Source organism: Pimephales promelas, chromosome 19 (genome assembly GCF_988280905.1).
Source record: "Pimephales promelas chromosome 19, fPimPro1.hap1.1, whole genome shotgun sequence".
NCBI lineage: Eukaryota > Metazoa > Chordata > Actinopteri > Cypriniformes > Leuciscidae > Pimephales > Pimephales promelas.
Window position 1 is genome coordinate 7,135,118 of NC_142787.1, and position 14,341 is coordinate 7,149,458.

The window sequence follows — 14,341 nt, forward strand, 5'->3', positions numbered from 1 at the left end:
GGCTCGTCATTCACCAGTAAAAGTAGGGGAGTTGTCATTCTTGTAAATAAATGTATTCCATTATCAGATATTAAAACATATTCCGATAAATCAGGACGGTTTATCCTGCTCAAAGCTACACTAGCTGGACAACCAATTACGCTTATGAACGTCTATATTCCCCCTATTCAATCCAATGAGTTAATTACACAGATGTTTTCTAAGTTTGCTGAATGGCAGTGTGAACATAGTGTAATCGCTGGTGATTTTAACTGTACGCTGCTACCAAAACTTGACAAATCACTACCATAGTGATTGTCCTTCCAACAGAGCACAAGCTCTGAATGGGATGTGTGAAGAAATTGGTCTGGTAGATGTTTGGCGAGCACTTCATCCCAGAGATAGAGAATACACGTTTTTTTCTGGAGTCCTAAAACCGCAAGCAGAATAGACTACGTTTTTTTCTCCCAAGATTTCACTCCAAAACGTAACAGACTGTAATATTGGCAACATTGTAATTTCGGATCATGCTCCCGTTTTTCTTAGGTTAGACCTACCCAACCAAATTTACCACCCGGCTTCCTGGAAATTCAAACCATGGCTCGTTCATGACCCAAATTTCGAATCCTACCTTAAAGAGCAAGTTAAGCTATTTCTTATGAACAATAGAACACCAGAAGTGTCTCCTAATTTGCTCTGGGACATGGCTAAAGCATATATTAGGGGATTAATTATATCCTATGTATCCAACCAGAAAAAAAAGCAGATGGCGGATCAGAGAAAATTAGAAATTACTCTCCATGATTTAAAAATAAAATATAACACTTGCCCCTCAGATATGCTTCTTGCTGAGATAGAAACTGTCAAAACCTCTCTTGAAGCAATACTTACTAATAAAGCTGAAAAGTCTGTTTTCTTTGCTAGACAGCGGATGTATGAATTTGCCAGCTCTCTGCCCAACTTCGATTTACACTGGAATGGCACTTGAACGATCCAAACTCAACTTGGATTAGCGCAGAAGCCGCAACTCTTGGGCCAATTCCTTTACGGAATCTACTATATCTGTCCCCCAAAAAACAGCGGACTTTAACTAAAGATAATTTCATTCTTAAAAATATGATAAAAATATGGAGATTACGCAAAAGAGAAGGGCTTGGCTCCCACCTTTCACTACTCGGACCCTTGCATAATAACCCAGATTTCCCCCCGTGAATGAATGATGGCCTAATACATTTGAAAGATAAAGGAATACATGTCATAGGAGATTTGATGGAAAATAAACAGCTTATGACCTTTGAACAATTCACTGCAAAATATGATATCAATAAGAAGCTCTTCTTGGTATACCACCAAATACGCAGCTTCATAACAAAAAATCTCAGAGTCTATTCAAGTGGTCTATGCGTGTCCCCAATTGAGGAACAATTAAATAAACTTACGTCATCTCGATCTGCATCCAAAATCTCCTATGACATTTTGATTAGAGCAAATATAGTTCAGATAAAACTAGGGTGTTATGGGAAAAGGACTTTGGGGAAGAAATTCAGACAACTGATTGGGAAGCCGTATGTGAGATGCCCTCCTATCTAGCCAATAACTCAGCCTGGGAAATGCAATTTAAAATCGTTCATCGTTTACATGTGACTCCAGCCCAAAGACATAAAGTGAACCCAAAACTCTCCAACCTCTGTAACAAATGTAGAAGACTAGAAGGAACCCTCTTCCACTGTTAATGGAGTTGCTCAACAATACAACTATTTTGGATGGGCATCCTAAAGGAACTTGAGAGCATATTTCGCTGCTCATTACAATTAGGACCAAAGACATGTTTGCTCGGGATGAGCCAGGAACTCCCTTCCAAATTCCAAGGGGCACACCTTCTTCAAATCCTACTACACTGTGCTCGCAAATGCATACTCGTATGCTGGATAACAGATCAAGCCCCATCAATAGCACAGTGGATTAACACAGCCAAAGGCCTTATACCATATGAAGCTTTTTCAACAGCATTAAAAGATAAACCTTTTACATTTTATAGAGTATGGGACCCTTTCTTCACTTATCTTGGGATGGGAGAGTTACATTTGCTAGCGCTGGGAATACAGAACCTGGTATGGAAGGATTGAATAACTGCCCAAGTCTGATGTTATTTATTGGTATGCTTATCTGATTGTTTTTTTTATTATTATTTTATTTATTTATTTATTTTTATTATTATTATTATTTCTTTTTTCCTCCCCTCCTTCTTGTTTGGTAATTATTTGTGATATATATTGTGATAATTTACTTTAGTGTGTATTCTGTGGAGAATAGCCATCTGGGCAATCTGTCTTAGCTCGGACTGGCCAACTTTGTCTAAACCCTGTCAATGTCAAAAGCTTGAATAAAAAAAAAAATAAATAAATAAAAAAAGACAGAGGCCACTTAATGAAAGTGCGGGGCGTGTGCTTGCGTTTGATTCAGTGAGAATGTCAGCGCGGCCTTGATTTGGCGGCTTTACTTCCTGCTCACAACTGCGCATGTCTAGTCCCGAAAACGCAAGTGCGCAGACTCAAGTTTCAAGATGTCAGTGCCATATCGAGACATTGGTGGCTTCAGTTCTCTCTGATGGAAAAGAGCGAAGGGGCGTCGTCCATCTTTTTTTACAGTCTATGGTCTGGACCAATCAGACACACACAAATTATTTATTATATTTAAAGGGCGCCTATTATGCCCCTTTTTACAAGATGTAATATTGGTCTCGGTTGTCCCCAGAATGTATTTGTGAAGTTTCAGCTTAAAATAGCCCACAGTTCATTTATTATAACTTTTGAAAATGTCCTTTTGGGGCCTGTTTGAAAATGAGCTGTTTTGAGGCATGCCACTTTAATGCAAATGAGCTGCATATCCCCGCCCTGCCTTTGGATGAGGGCGTAACTTGATACCTATGGAAGTCGGTCTAAGCAGAAGGGGAGAGTGAGAGACGCGCTGTTTTGTCTGTCATTCAGCGTACGTTTGAATCGGAATAAATAAATAGCATGAAGAGACTCCGGCAGAATAAACACAAATGAGAATGGACCAGTACGTCTCGGTATGGTTATTTGATACATTTATGTACTTTAGCTTTGTAATCGCGTCCTCTTTGCAAGTATGGTGGAGCAACACACACACACAGACACACAAACACTGGCGCATTTTTCTTAAACTAACGTTACATACACGTTCTGTGATAAAGTTTGCTACGTAACTTACAAGCCAAATTACATTTATGCGAGGGACCTGCGGCGTCATGTTTACTTGTCATACAGGTGCTTCTGTGGCAAATGTGAGAAGATGGCTAACTTACAGAACAAGAACATATATGCAGTTTTTAATACAATATCTTTAAATATATATATTTATAAATGTGTGGTTACACACTATACAAACAAGGTTTAAATTATATACACAGACATTCTATGACGACAACAACTTTAGACGCATTTGTTATTGAATTGGCTGACATCGACTGAAAAGACTATTTGCTCAAAAATCATAAAATACACTTACTGTTACTGGATGTGACGGTGGATCGCAAACAGTAGATGACGATCCACACTTGAGGATTAAGCCACAACAACAGGATTAACCCACGAGTCCACGACAGAACACTTAAGTTATGTTTCCAAGAGACATTACCGGCTGTCGTTGGAGGATGATGTGTACAGATCACCGAGGGCGGGGTCAAGGCCACAGCCACACTGTCAATCAAACCCCTTGCTCACTTTCTACGTCACAAAGAGCTGAATCTTAGAACAGCTCGTTCTGAGACAGTGCACATGATTTATTGAGATTGTAAAAAAAAACACTGGGTGGATTTTTATCATTCTAGGGTGGTTTTGCTCACACACTGCCAACACACATTTATGTTCAAACACCATGTAAAAGTGAATTTTCCATAATAGGTGCCCTTTAATGAATAATCCAGCCAACTCACTATCCCAACAAAAGTCTGTGAGACTTCCCCCAAATCAAGCCAACACAATGGCAGAACACTGGCAGTTTTACGACCCAAAAGAATGTGCAGGGAATTGTCCCCTAATTTTTGCTGAGAAGAAGAAACGAACCCTTTTAATCCTATATAATTTATATCAGTGGTTCTCAACTCCAGTCCTAGGGACCCACTGCTCTGCACATTTTGTATGTCTCTCTTTTCTGACACACTCAGTTCAGTTCATAAAGTCTATCCCAACGAGCTGAGGATCTGAATCAGGTGAGTCAAATAAGGGAGACATACACAATATGCTGAGCAGTGGGTCCCGAGAAGTTGAGAAATGAAAGCTTTAGCTTAAGTTCCGTCAGGAAGACTCAATCAGCGTGTCATGTATTATCTCATTCCTATCCAATCAGCTGTTAACAGTCACAGTATAAAAGATTAGGTACTTACACTTGTATGAGTTCACAGATGCTGACGCTGCCATTCACCTCCATCCTCCCCAACCACCACCAAGATGGTACCTTCCCCTCCATCCTCCTCATTACCACCACCAGGATGGTCCCTTCCTTACCTCCAGGGGGTTGACTGCGCCCCCGTCTTCATCTCAGACGGGACATGCAGATTCGGCTAACCTCGCTTTGCTCACTAAGGACGGGGCCTACGCCAAAGAAATCATACATTTATGTTTGCTGAGCTGTCAATAAATGTATACTGCTTTTCAATTTATCTCCCGAGTCTTTCTGGTAGAACCGCTGATCTATATAACCATTTGATAAATGTATTAACATGTATCTAATTTTACATCTCATAATTTTTCTTTTATGTCATTTGGCCTATGCCTTCATTCTTCTCCTAAACTATTTTGGTTTGAGACATAACTTACATACTATGGTTAACCAAAATCAAATGTGTAGCATGATTTCCATTACATGAGAGTAGATGTTAAAGGGGGGGTTGACAGCGATTTCACTTTTTTCATTTTAAATAGTGTGTAATGTTGCTGTTGGTGCATGAACAGTATCTGCAAAGTTGCAGCGCTGAAAGTTCAGTGTAAGCAGAGATATCGTCTTTTAAAAATCAGGAAGTATATTACCTACAAAAACGACTCGATTGGGACTACAGCTGGGTTATGGTACGTCACTAACCCATACATTTGCATCAACCACTCCCTCCGGAATATGCAGAAAAGGGCATGCGCATATTTCTGCAGATCCAGCAGCTCGTCGAGTGTGTTGTTCACGCAGCTGTCAGGTCTTATGTCTTCGAGCTTCCCACAGACGCTGTACTTCGTCAACAATGGATACTATTTATGTTTGATTCTGTTCCTGAAAATGACGATCGTAATCTAGCACTCTGTGCTGCGCATTTTACGGAAGACAGCTTCCAGAATCTCCAACACCGGATTCAACAACTAAAACGTCTCGGGTTATGACTATAACCCTTGTTCCCTGAGAAGGGAACGAGACACTGCGTCGAGAATCGACACTTTGGGGGACGCTCCCTAAGCGTGCGCCTCTGAAGTATGAATGAAACTAATCCAATCCTGATTGGTGTTGCGTCGTGACGTAACATGTGACGGCATACCCGGAAGTATAAAAGTGACGTTGTCACAACACACACTAGCCTCGCGATGAAGCAAGACGCTCTAAGGCCTAAAGGGGGCGTGGCAGAACGACGCAGTGTCTCGTTCCCTTCTCAGGGAACAAGGGTTATAGTCATAACCCGAGACGTTCCCTTTCGAGGGAACTCTACACTGCGTCGAGAATCGACACTTTGGGGAACGAGTGCCCACTAGGCCACGCACCGAATAGGCCTGTCCTGGAGTGAAACTGTTTAGGCACTCAGCAAGGACTGAGCACCTGTGCACCGGGTGTACTGGGAAGGTGGAGACTGTAAAATTTTATGAAAGTATGTGGGGTAGCCCAGCCGGCTGCCTCGCAGATCTCCTGAAGAGGTACTCCCGAAAGAAGGGCCCTAGAGGAAGCCATGCCTCTAGTTGACTGTGCCCACAAGGTAAAAGGTGAAGGCAAACCGCGCACCTTGTAAGCCTCAGTAATAGCCTGGACGATCCAGTTGCTAATAGTTTGTTTGGTTGCCGGGAGCCCCCTCTTAGGTGACCCAGAACATACTAGTCCAATTGTTCCAACCTTCTCCAAGAAGAGGACCCCTCAAGGTACAAGCTCAAGCTCTGACTGGGCAGAGCAAGTGAAGCCTCTCCACTTCCGCCGACACATGAGGTGGAGGATGGAATGCCTGAGGGACTATAGAATGAGCCGTATTCGATGGAACTTTAGGCACGTAGCCCGGACTCGGGTGTAAAAAGGCCTTCACTCTGCCAGGGGCAAACTCCAAGCAAGCTGGCATTACTGCCAGGGCTTGGAAATCTCCCACCCTCTTAAGTGAGGTAATTGCTAAGCGAAAAGCCATTTTCAGTGTTAAGTCCTTAGGCGAAGCCGACTCTAAAGGTTCAAAGGGGGCAGGGATAACCCCTCCAGAACTATTGCCAGGTCCTAGGCAGGAACCCTGGACCTGGCTGCCGGCCTCATCCTCCAAGTACCAAGGAGAAACCGAATGACCAACTGGTGCCTCCCCAGAGGCCCATCACTTAACGGTGCGTGGAAAACCGCAATGGCAGCCACGTACACCCTAAGCGTGGACGGGGAGAGACCCTTAGAGAAACGATCTTGGAGAAATCCCAGAACTGAAGCCACCGGGCAGTTTACTGGATTTAACCCAAGTTCTCTACACCAAGTGACAAACACATTCCACTTGAGGTCATATAATCTCCTGGTGGATGGAGCCCAAGAGCTAAGTATGGTTTTCTCAACAGGATGTCTGCCCCCTGATTCTGAACCCCCGGAATATACATTGCTCTGATAGAGAGTATTTTCCCTTGGGACCAAAAGATAATCTGATGCGTCAGTCTGCACAGAGGGCGCGATCTGATTCCCCCTTGTCGGTTCAGATAGGCTACCACTGACCGTACTAGGACGTGGTGACCTTTGATGTCTGGGAGGAAGCTCCTCAAAGCCCTGAACACAGCCATCATCTCTAGGCAGTTTATATGCCAAGAAAGATGATGGTCCTGCCATAGACCCCTGGCAAACGGTCGTCCATGACCGCGCCCCAGCCAGTGAGGGAGGCGTCTGTCGAAATGGTTTCCCGGCGACATGACACTCCCAACACTGGCCCAAGGTTTCTTCCATATTCTCAGAGAACAAAGGCATCTGCGCGTTACTCTGATCATACGAAGCGGATTCCCTCGGGAGAAAACCCCTTGGTCTTTAACCACCACTGAAGGGGCCTCATGTGTAGCAGGCCCCAAAGGAATGATGTTGGATGTCACTGCCATGAGGCCCAGCATTCTTTGAAATTGCTTCACAGTGATGGCCTGGCCTAGCTTTACCCTGGATACCAAATTTCAAAATTGTAAATTTTCAAAATTGAAAATTTGACTCGTCAAATTCGTCAAAAAATCGTCAAAATTGACTCGATACGTGCGGGAGACATGCGTGCCTACATCGTAATCGAGTTCCATATGACTCCCAAAAATGTCGTACACTGGGATGGTTCTAGCACACTCCTCTTTGCATTGAGTCTCAACCCCAATTTCAGAATGTGGCCAAGGACGACATTTCGATGCCGAACTGCCATTTCCCGAGACTGAGCCAGAATGAGCCAGTTGTCGAGATAAATCAATATATGGATGTCTTGAAGTCTCAGTGGAGCAAGGGCTACATCCATAAATTTGGTGAATGTGCAGGGAGAGCGTGCTAGGCCGAACGGAAGAACCCGATATTGGTAAGCTTCGAAAGCGAACCTCAGGTATCTCCTGTGACATGGAAGGATGGAGTGTAAATAGGCGTCTTTTAGATCTATCGTGACAAATCAGTCCTCTGATCTGACTCACGATTACTGGAGTTAACCGTTCGAACCTGCACCTCCCTATTCAGAGATCGGTACAAAACCCCGAGATCTAGAATTGGCCTTAACCCCCAATCCTTCTTTGGAACTATAAAGTACCGGGTGTAAAACGCGGACCCCCTGTCTGAAGGAAGAACACGTTCTATGGCTTCCTTTAGCAGCAGAGTTTGAACTTCTTGTTCCATCACCTGAGCCTGCTCTGGGACCACTGTAGTCTGTACCACCCCAGAGAACTTGGGGGGCGGTGTGCAAACTGCAGTCTGTACCCTGATTCTATTATATGTAGGACCCATGCAGATATGTTGGGAAGATGATACCATGCCTCTACAAAATATACTAGGGGTACCAGCCTCTGGAGAGTGGCCTCTGGTTTTTTTTTTTTTTTTTGTCTTTCGAGAGCATCTTTCTCGACTTCCTGAAGCGGAATACCGGCAGGCTGTAGTCGATATGGATGTTTTGACCATAAACGATGCTTCGTTATAATATTTTCGCTGGAAACCGATGTGGCCCGAAGCGTCGCTGACGGCAGGCAACATACATCGTTTCCTGTTTAAAAATATTCAGGCCCCATATAGATATATTGGAAGGTGTAGCCATTCTGCAAAATCTACTAAGGGAACCAGCCCCTTGAGACCGACCTCGGGTGTCTTTCGAGTCCCTGAAGCGGATGACCGGCAGGAAAAAGTCGAGAAAAATTTTGTGACCACAGTCGGGGTGAACGCCACAGTGTGCGTTCGCTGGAAATCGATGTAGCCCGAAACGTTCAAAACGGCAGGACAACATATATATTTTATATATATATCTTATATATATTTATTTACTATATATATATATATATATATATTATTTATTTATTCCTAAACCTGTCGACGATTGAAGTTACAGCGCCGGAGAACAGGCCAGTTTCCCTTATTGGAAAGGAGACTCGTAATTTTCACGAGAGAAAATTTGCCTCGACAAACGAGAGATCCGAGTCAAAGTTTCCATATTGCAATGCAGACCTTAAATCTACGCGCTGCAGTCACAGAATCTTTATTGCAGAGTAGACTCGTAATCTACACGCTGCCTCGGCAAACGCAAGAATTTAGGACACTGGGTTTGGAAACACGGGACGAATGCGGTTCATCCCCCGATCTCATGATCTTTTAGTGGAGATCGGGGAAAAACGGCAAACTCCGGCGCTTAGGCTGTGACCCGTGCCGCATGAAACGCAATTTATTTAAACTTGCGTTTCCCTCCTCATTTTGTGGCCAGCTGAAGTTCAGTCTGGCCACGGCACGAGTCACAACCTCACCAGTTCCTCATATGCTTGGCCGTGAACTGGCGCGCCTAACTCACGGTCATCCGTATCGATACTGAGCACGTCTACTTCCTTGGAAGCAGAGAGCCTGAGTATCGGGACCTGATCGTGGTCAGAAGAAGCCGCGGCGCGGACTTCTGCGCCACTCACAGGGGCTACGGGATCATCAGACGATGAATGAGAAAGTGCCTCAGCAGTCTCATTCTCGTCTGCAAGATCCCGCTGTGAACCCCACGATCTCAATCGCCGCGCCGCCTCAACGGACGCGGGACCAGAAACGCAGGGAACGCAAGCCTGACCGTGCTCATCAAAGCACGCCAGCCGGGAGCGCAGCACTCTAATAGGAAGTGCTTTACAGTCTGCACAAGTCATGCTGCGCTCCCAAACAATTTACACACAAAGCATGTGCGTCCCCACCTGTGACATAACGAGGGCAGAGATGCACACATCTTTTTTAAATTGCTCGCTGGCCATTTCCAGTTCAAACTGAGTGACAAACAACACCAAATAAGACAGACAGTTTCAACATAAAGCGCTTGCTGAAGAGCGAAAGCTAGTGTGTGTTGTGACAACGTCACTTTTATACTTCCGGGTATGCCGTCACATGTTACGTCACGACGCAACACCAATCAGGATTGGATTAGTTTCATTCATACTTCAGAGGCGCACGCTTAGGGAGCGTCCCCCAAAGTGTCGATTCTCGACGCAGTGTAGAGTTCCCTCGAAAGGGAACATGAAGCAGATCCAACTTTAAAACCAGAGGCAGCAGTTGTTGGGCCACAACCTGTAAGTAAGCTGAGACTTAATCATTTTAAATGTATTTGCATGTATAATTCCAGACGTAGCCGTTGTGTTTTATTTTTTTCAAATGCCAGCGCTGGCTTTATTGCCACTAGGCTATTACTTATGATATTTTGTGTCTATGACAAACGCGTACAAACATGAATTTTGTATAAGTACTAATGTTGTAAATGTATTTTTCATGTATATATGTTTCATGATGTTATTTTCGATTTGATCAAGAACGTAAACTTGCCAACGCTGTTTGAGTATAATATTTGTAGCCAGTCAGTTGCTATTGTTGCCAATCAGATGCTATTGTGTAAAACAAACGTGTATAAAGTTAAACAAAATGTGGCAAATTATCATTCAGAAACGTTTATTAAGAGCCGTGTGTGGTGAGGTTCTGTTTGACTCTCTTCATCGCGGCTTACTCGGTCTGATTCTGCCTCAAACTGATACTGCAATTCGACGCATATTTACATCTGTACCGGAGCTCATGACGTGCCCATTTCGCCCGTAAAGGTAATGGGTGTTAACTTTCCGGACAACGTAAGCGACAGTTTAGCCAATCATAACACACCGGGCCAAGCTAACCAATCTGAGCCCACTACATGTTTCTGAGGCAGTGGTTTCATAGACTCAGGAAGTCAACCGCTAGTTCGAGGACAGAGGAGAGCGCGGCTGACAATAAACGTGAAGTTTATGAAAAATAAGACTTTTTAAAAACGAAAAACCATGAATACATGTTATATTGCACCCCATGAACACAATCATGCAAAGAAAAAAAGCAGTCAACCCAGCCCCCACCCCCCCCCCCCCCCAAGCTTTTGCCAAGGTAAGCTATGGTGTAGCTTTACAGTAAACTATGCTTCTCCATCCATTTCCGCTTCTTTCCATATGGTGGTGTGACTCCCCTTCTGTCCCGCGTAAACGGCTGCAGTGTACTCGCCGCATCAGCACACACGACGGCTGCAACTACAGTGTGGTCTCCCTAGTGGACCACCACGACAACCATCTGGATTGAGCCGAGTAGGGGACATCCCTAGGGTCTTCAAGTGGGCATCTTCCGTCCTCAGTGTTTCGTCGACTAGCCCACGACACCTCAAGAGGGCTCGACAGTGACCCTGGCGTCCCAGAGTCACCCCCCTCCATCCCCCACTCAACTCAGCCCAGCTTACTGACCCCTACAGAGACCTAACCACAATCACGCGCAACCCAACCATACGTGCCAACCCGTTTGATAATGGCTGTCGAGCCCCACTTGTGCGTTATGAAGCAGTTTCAGTGACAAACGGTTCCGTATGGCATACCACCTACCACAAACCACAATATCTGGCCAACCACCGTCTTTCAAACAATATACACAGGAAAGTAATGACTGTAATTTCAGTGCAAACTATACAAACAGACAAGGATTCTTCAAGGATTCTACGAAACCGTAGCGTGGCGGCCTGTACATAGCCAGCTAGAATCTTTCCGTCTCAACCACAGCCAGTTCCTGCTCCTTTCTGCTGCTTCAGATAAGTTCTTTACTGTGCAACGCAACTCTTGGCCACTGAATCCGACGTCTCTGAGGAACCGGGTTGTAGAGTGTGCCACAAAACCTCGACAACCCACTTCCACTGGATAAACTTGGACTCTCCATCCTCGCTGCTCTGCCTCAGTGGCCAGATGAGCATACCGCAATTTCTTCCTCTCATATGCTTCATCTGCTGCATCCTCCCATGGCACTGTTAGCTCTATCAACTGAACAATGCGTGCTGATCCAGACCACAAAACAATATCTGGTCGTAGGTTAGTGGTAGCAATCTCAGGTGAAAAAATAAGCCGTTGATCAAGATCAGCCAGCATCTTCCAGTCACTAGCAGTTTCCAGTTGTCCTGGGCGAGAATTGGTGTTAACACCTTTTCTTGGTGGTTGCTCACCTGGGCGGAGGAATATTGTCTTCTGCGTGTAATGTTTTGCAGCCGGCAACTTATTGGTCATACTACGCTCGCCCTCCAATGCTAAAGCCAAACGTTGCAGTACTTGGTCATGGCGCAAAGTAAACCGTCCTTGGCTAAGAGCCACCTTACATCCTGTCAGAATGTGCCTTAACGTGGCAGGTGATTAACACAAAGGACAAGAAGGATCCTCTCCTACCCAGAGGTTTAGGTTCTGCGGTGATGGGAGGACATCATATGTTGACCTTTTAAGGAAACTGATCCTACTCTCTTCCATTGAGCAAAGGTCTTGCCAGCCCAACTTGTGTTGTTCCACACTCTCCCATCTCATCCACTCTCCCTGATTGGCCTAGGAAATGGCCTTTATACACCTCATCCTCTCCTCCTGCTTTCGCACCTCGTTGACTACCAGCTTCCTCCTTTGAGCTGGGCCTGCCTTGTGTCCCACAATATCCCCAATTTGAAGGGCAGCCTTTGCCTCTACTACAGATTTCTCATGTTTAGTCTCTATAAAATCTAATGTTATATGCTATAAAGTCTCATGTTTAGTCTCTATAAAATCTAATCTTCGTCCTCCATTTGTTAATTTACATTACATTTTGCTAACTTTATGACACATTAGTATTATAAGATTCTTTTCGTAAACACCCAATGAAATGAAACATTCAAATACCCATCTAGGATATTGTAACTACACTAGTGTTAATTTTACCAGCCATTTTTAAATTTAGTTTCAGTTTTAGTCCAGTTTCAGCATCGCTTGTTAGTTTTTATCACATTTAGTCGACATCATCCCATTTTTATTTAGTCTAGTTTTAGTCGACTATAAGTCGAGCATTTTAGTCTTTATTTTAGTCCAAGAAACGTAATTTTATTCGTTTAGTTTTAGTCAAAAAAACCTGTCAACATTTTAGTCTAGTTTTAGTCAGGACATAATTTTAACCTTTTACTTTTTTGTCAGCAGATAATATTTAACATTTCCTAAAATTATTTCACATTTCAACATTTTCTCTCATCTTTTTGATAAAATACACAATTTTAAGGAACACATGCAGACATGGAAGATGTTCTGACAATATTTGCATATTTATTTTGAACATTGTTAAGGTTCAAAGACACAAACACAAATGATTGCATTAAAACAAATAAAATACACCTGACAAAGGAAACAAATAAATAAAATAAAGTGTATTATGAACTTAACACAAGTGCTGGCTGTTTAAAGCTAGTTCACATAGAATAATAAAATAAATAGATTTGAGGTCAATGTTGTGAAAAAAAAAATCCAACTGATACAACAAAAGTGCTTTCCTGCCAGCTAGTTCACATGGTATATAAAGGTACAGTATTTAAGGTGAAACAAGGCATAGCTTGCTAGAACGTATGAAATCTTTTTAAAGCGTCTGTCTGCTTTAATCAAACTTGCAATTTAACTGAAACTATAGTTGCCCGGCCAGTATAACATATCTAAGTTAGCATAAATTTAACTTCACATACAATTCTATCAACAAGTGGCTACGGTCGCTACGTGCTAAGAAGCTAATGTAACATAGCCAGCCTGGATACTAAATGCTATGAAAGTTAGCCATCATTCATTAGTTAGTTTATCATTGTAACAAAATGTGTCCATATATCACGTCTCTTCTTTCTCCCGAGCCCCGTGCAAAGCATGTTTTACTTTTAACCTGTCGCCGCCGCCTCACCGTGAATCCAGCTCCTGTCTGCTCCATGTGTTGTGTGTGTAGGCTACTCTGACTGTGCCCGCCCGCTCCAGGTTTGAAAGTGGGTGTGTGGCGGAAGAGCTGACGAGGAGGAGGCGGAGGAGGAGACAAAACCATATCATATAATAATATGTAATTTTCGTCTCGTCTTTGTTCGTGAACTAAAATGTCCATAGATTTTAGCCCAGTCTTTATTTACCGAACTGCATTTTCGTCTCGTCTTTATTAGTCTACGAAAATTATTTCTGATTTACTCCCAGTTATTGTTTATTAGTGGGGATTTTAGTCTCGTCTCGTCTAGTTTTCGTTCGGTGAAAAATGTGCGTTGACGAAAATATTTTCGTTTAGTTTTTCGTTAACGAAATTAACACTAAAGTACACAACTTCAGGAAATATATTACACAAGTGATTTTTGGATATTTTATTGCAAAATTCTTACATATTTACTAGATTGTTGGACAGTATTGTAGGTTATTAAGTGAGGAAGTTTTTTGGCCAATAATTAGAATCTCTGTTTTTTCAGAGTTAAGTAGTAGGAAATTCCTAATCATCCAAATTTTATTTCAGCTATGCATTCCAATAATTCTGTGAAATGTTGCGTTTCGTCAGGGCGTGAAGAAATATAGAGCTGAGTATCATCAGCATAACAGTGAAAACTAATGCCATGCTTCCTAATGATATCTCCCAATGGTAGCATGTACAGAGTGAACAGAAACTGTCCTAGTACTGAGCCTTG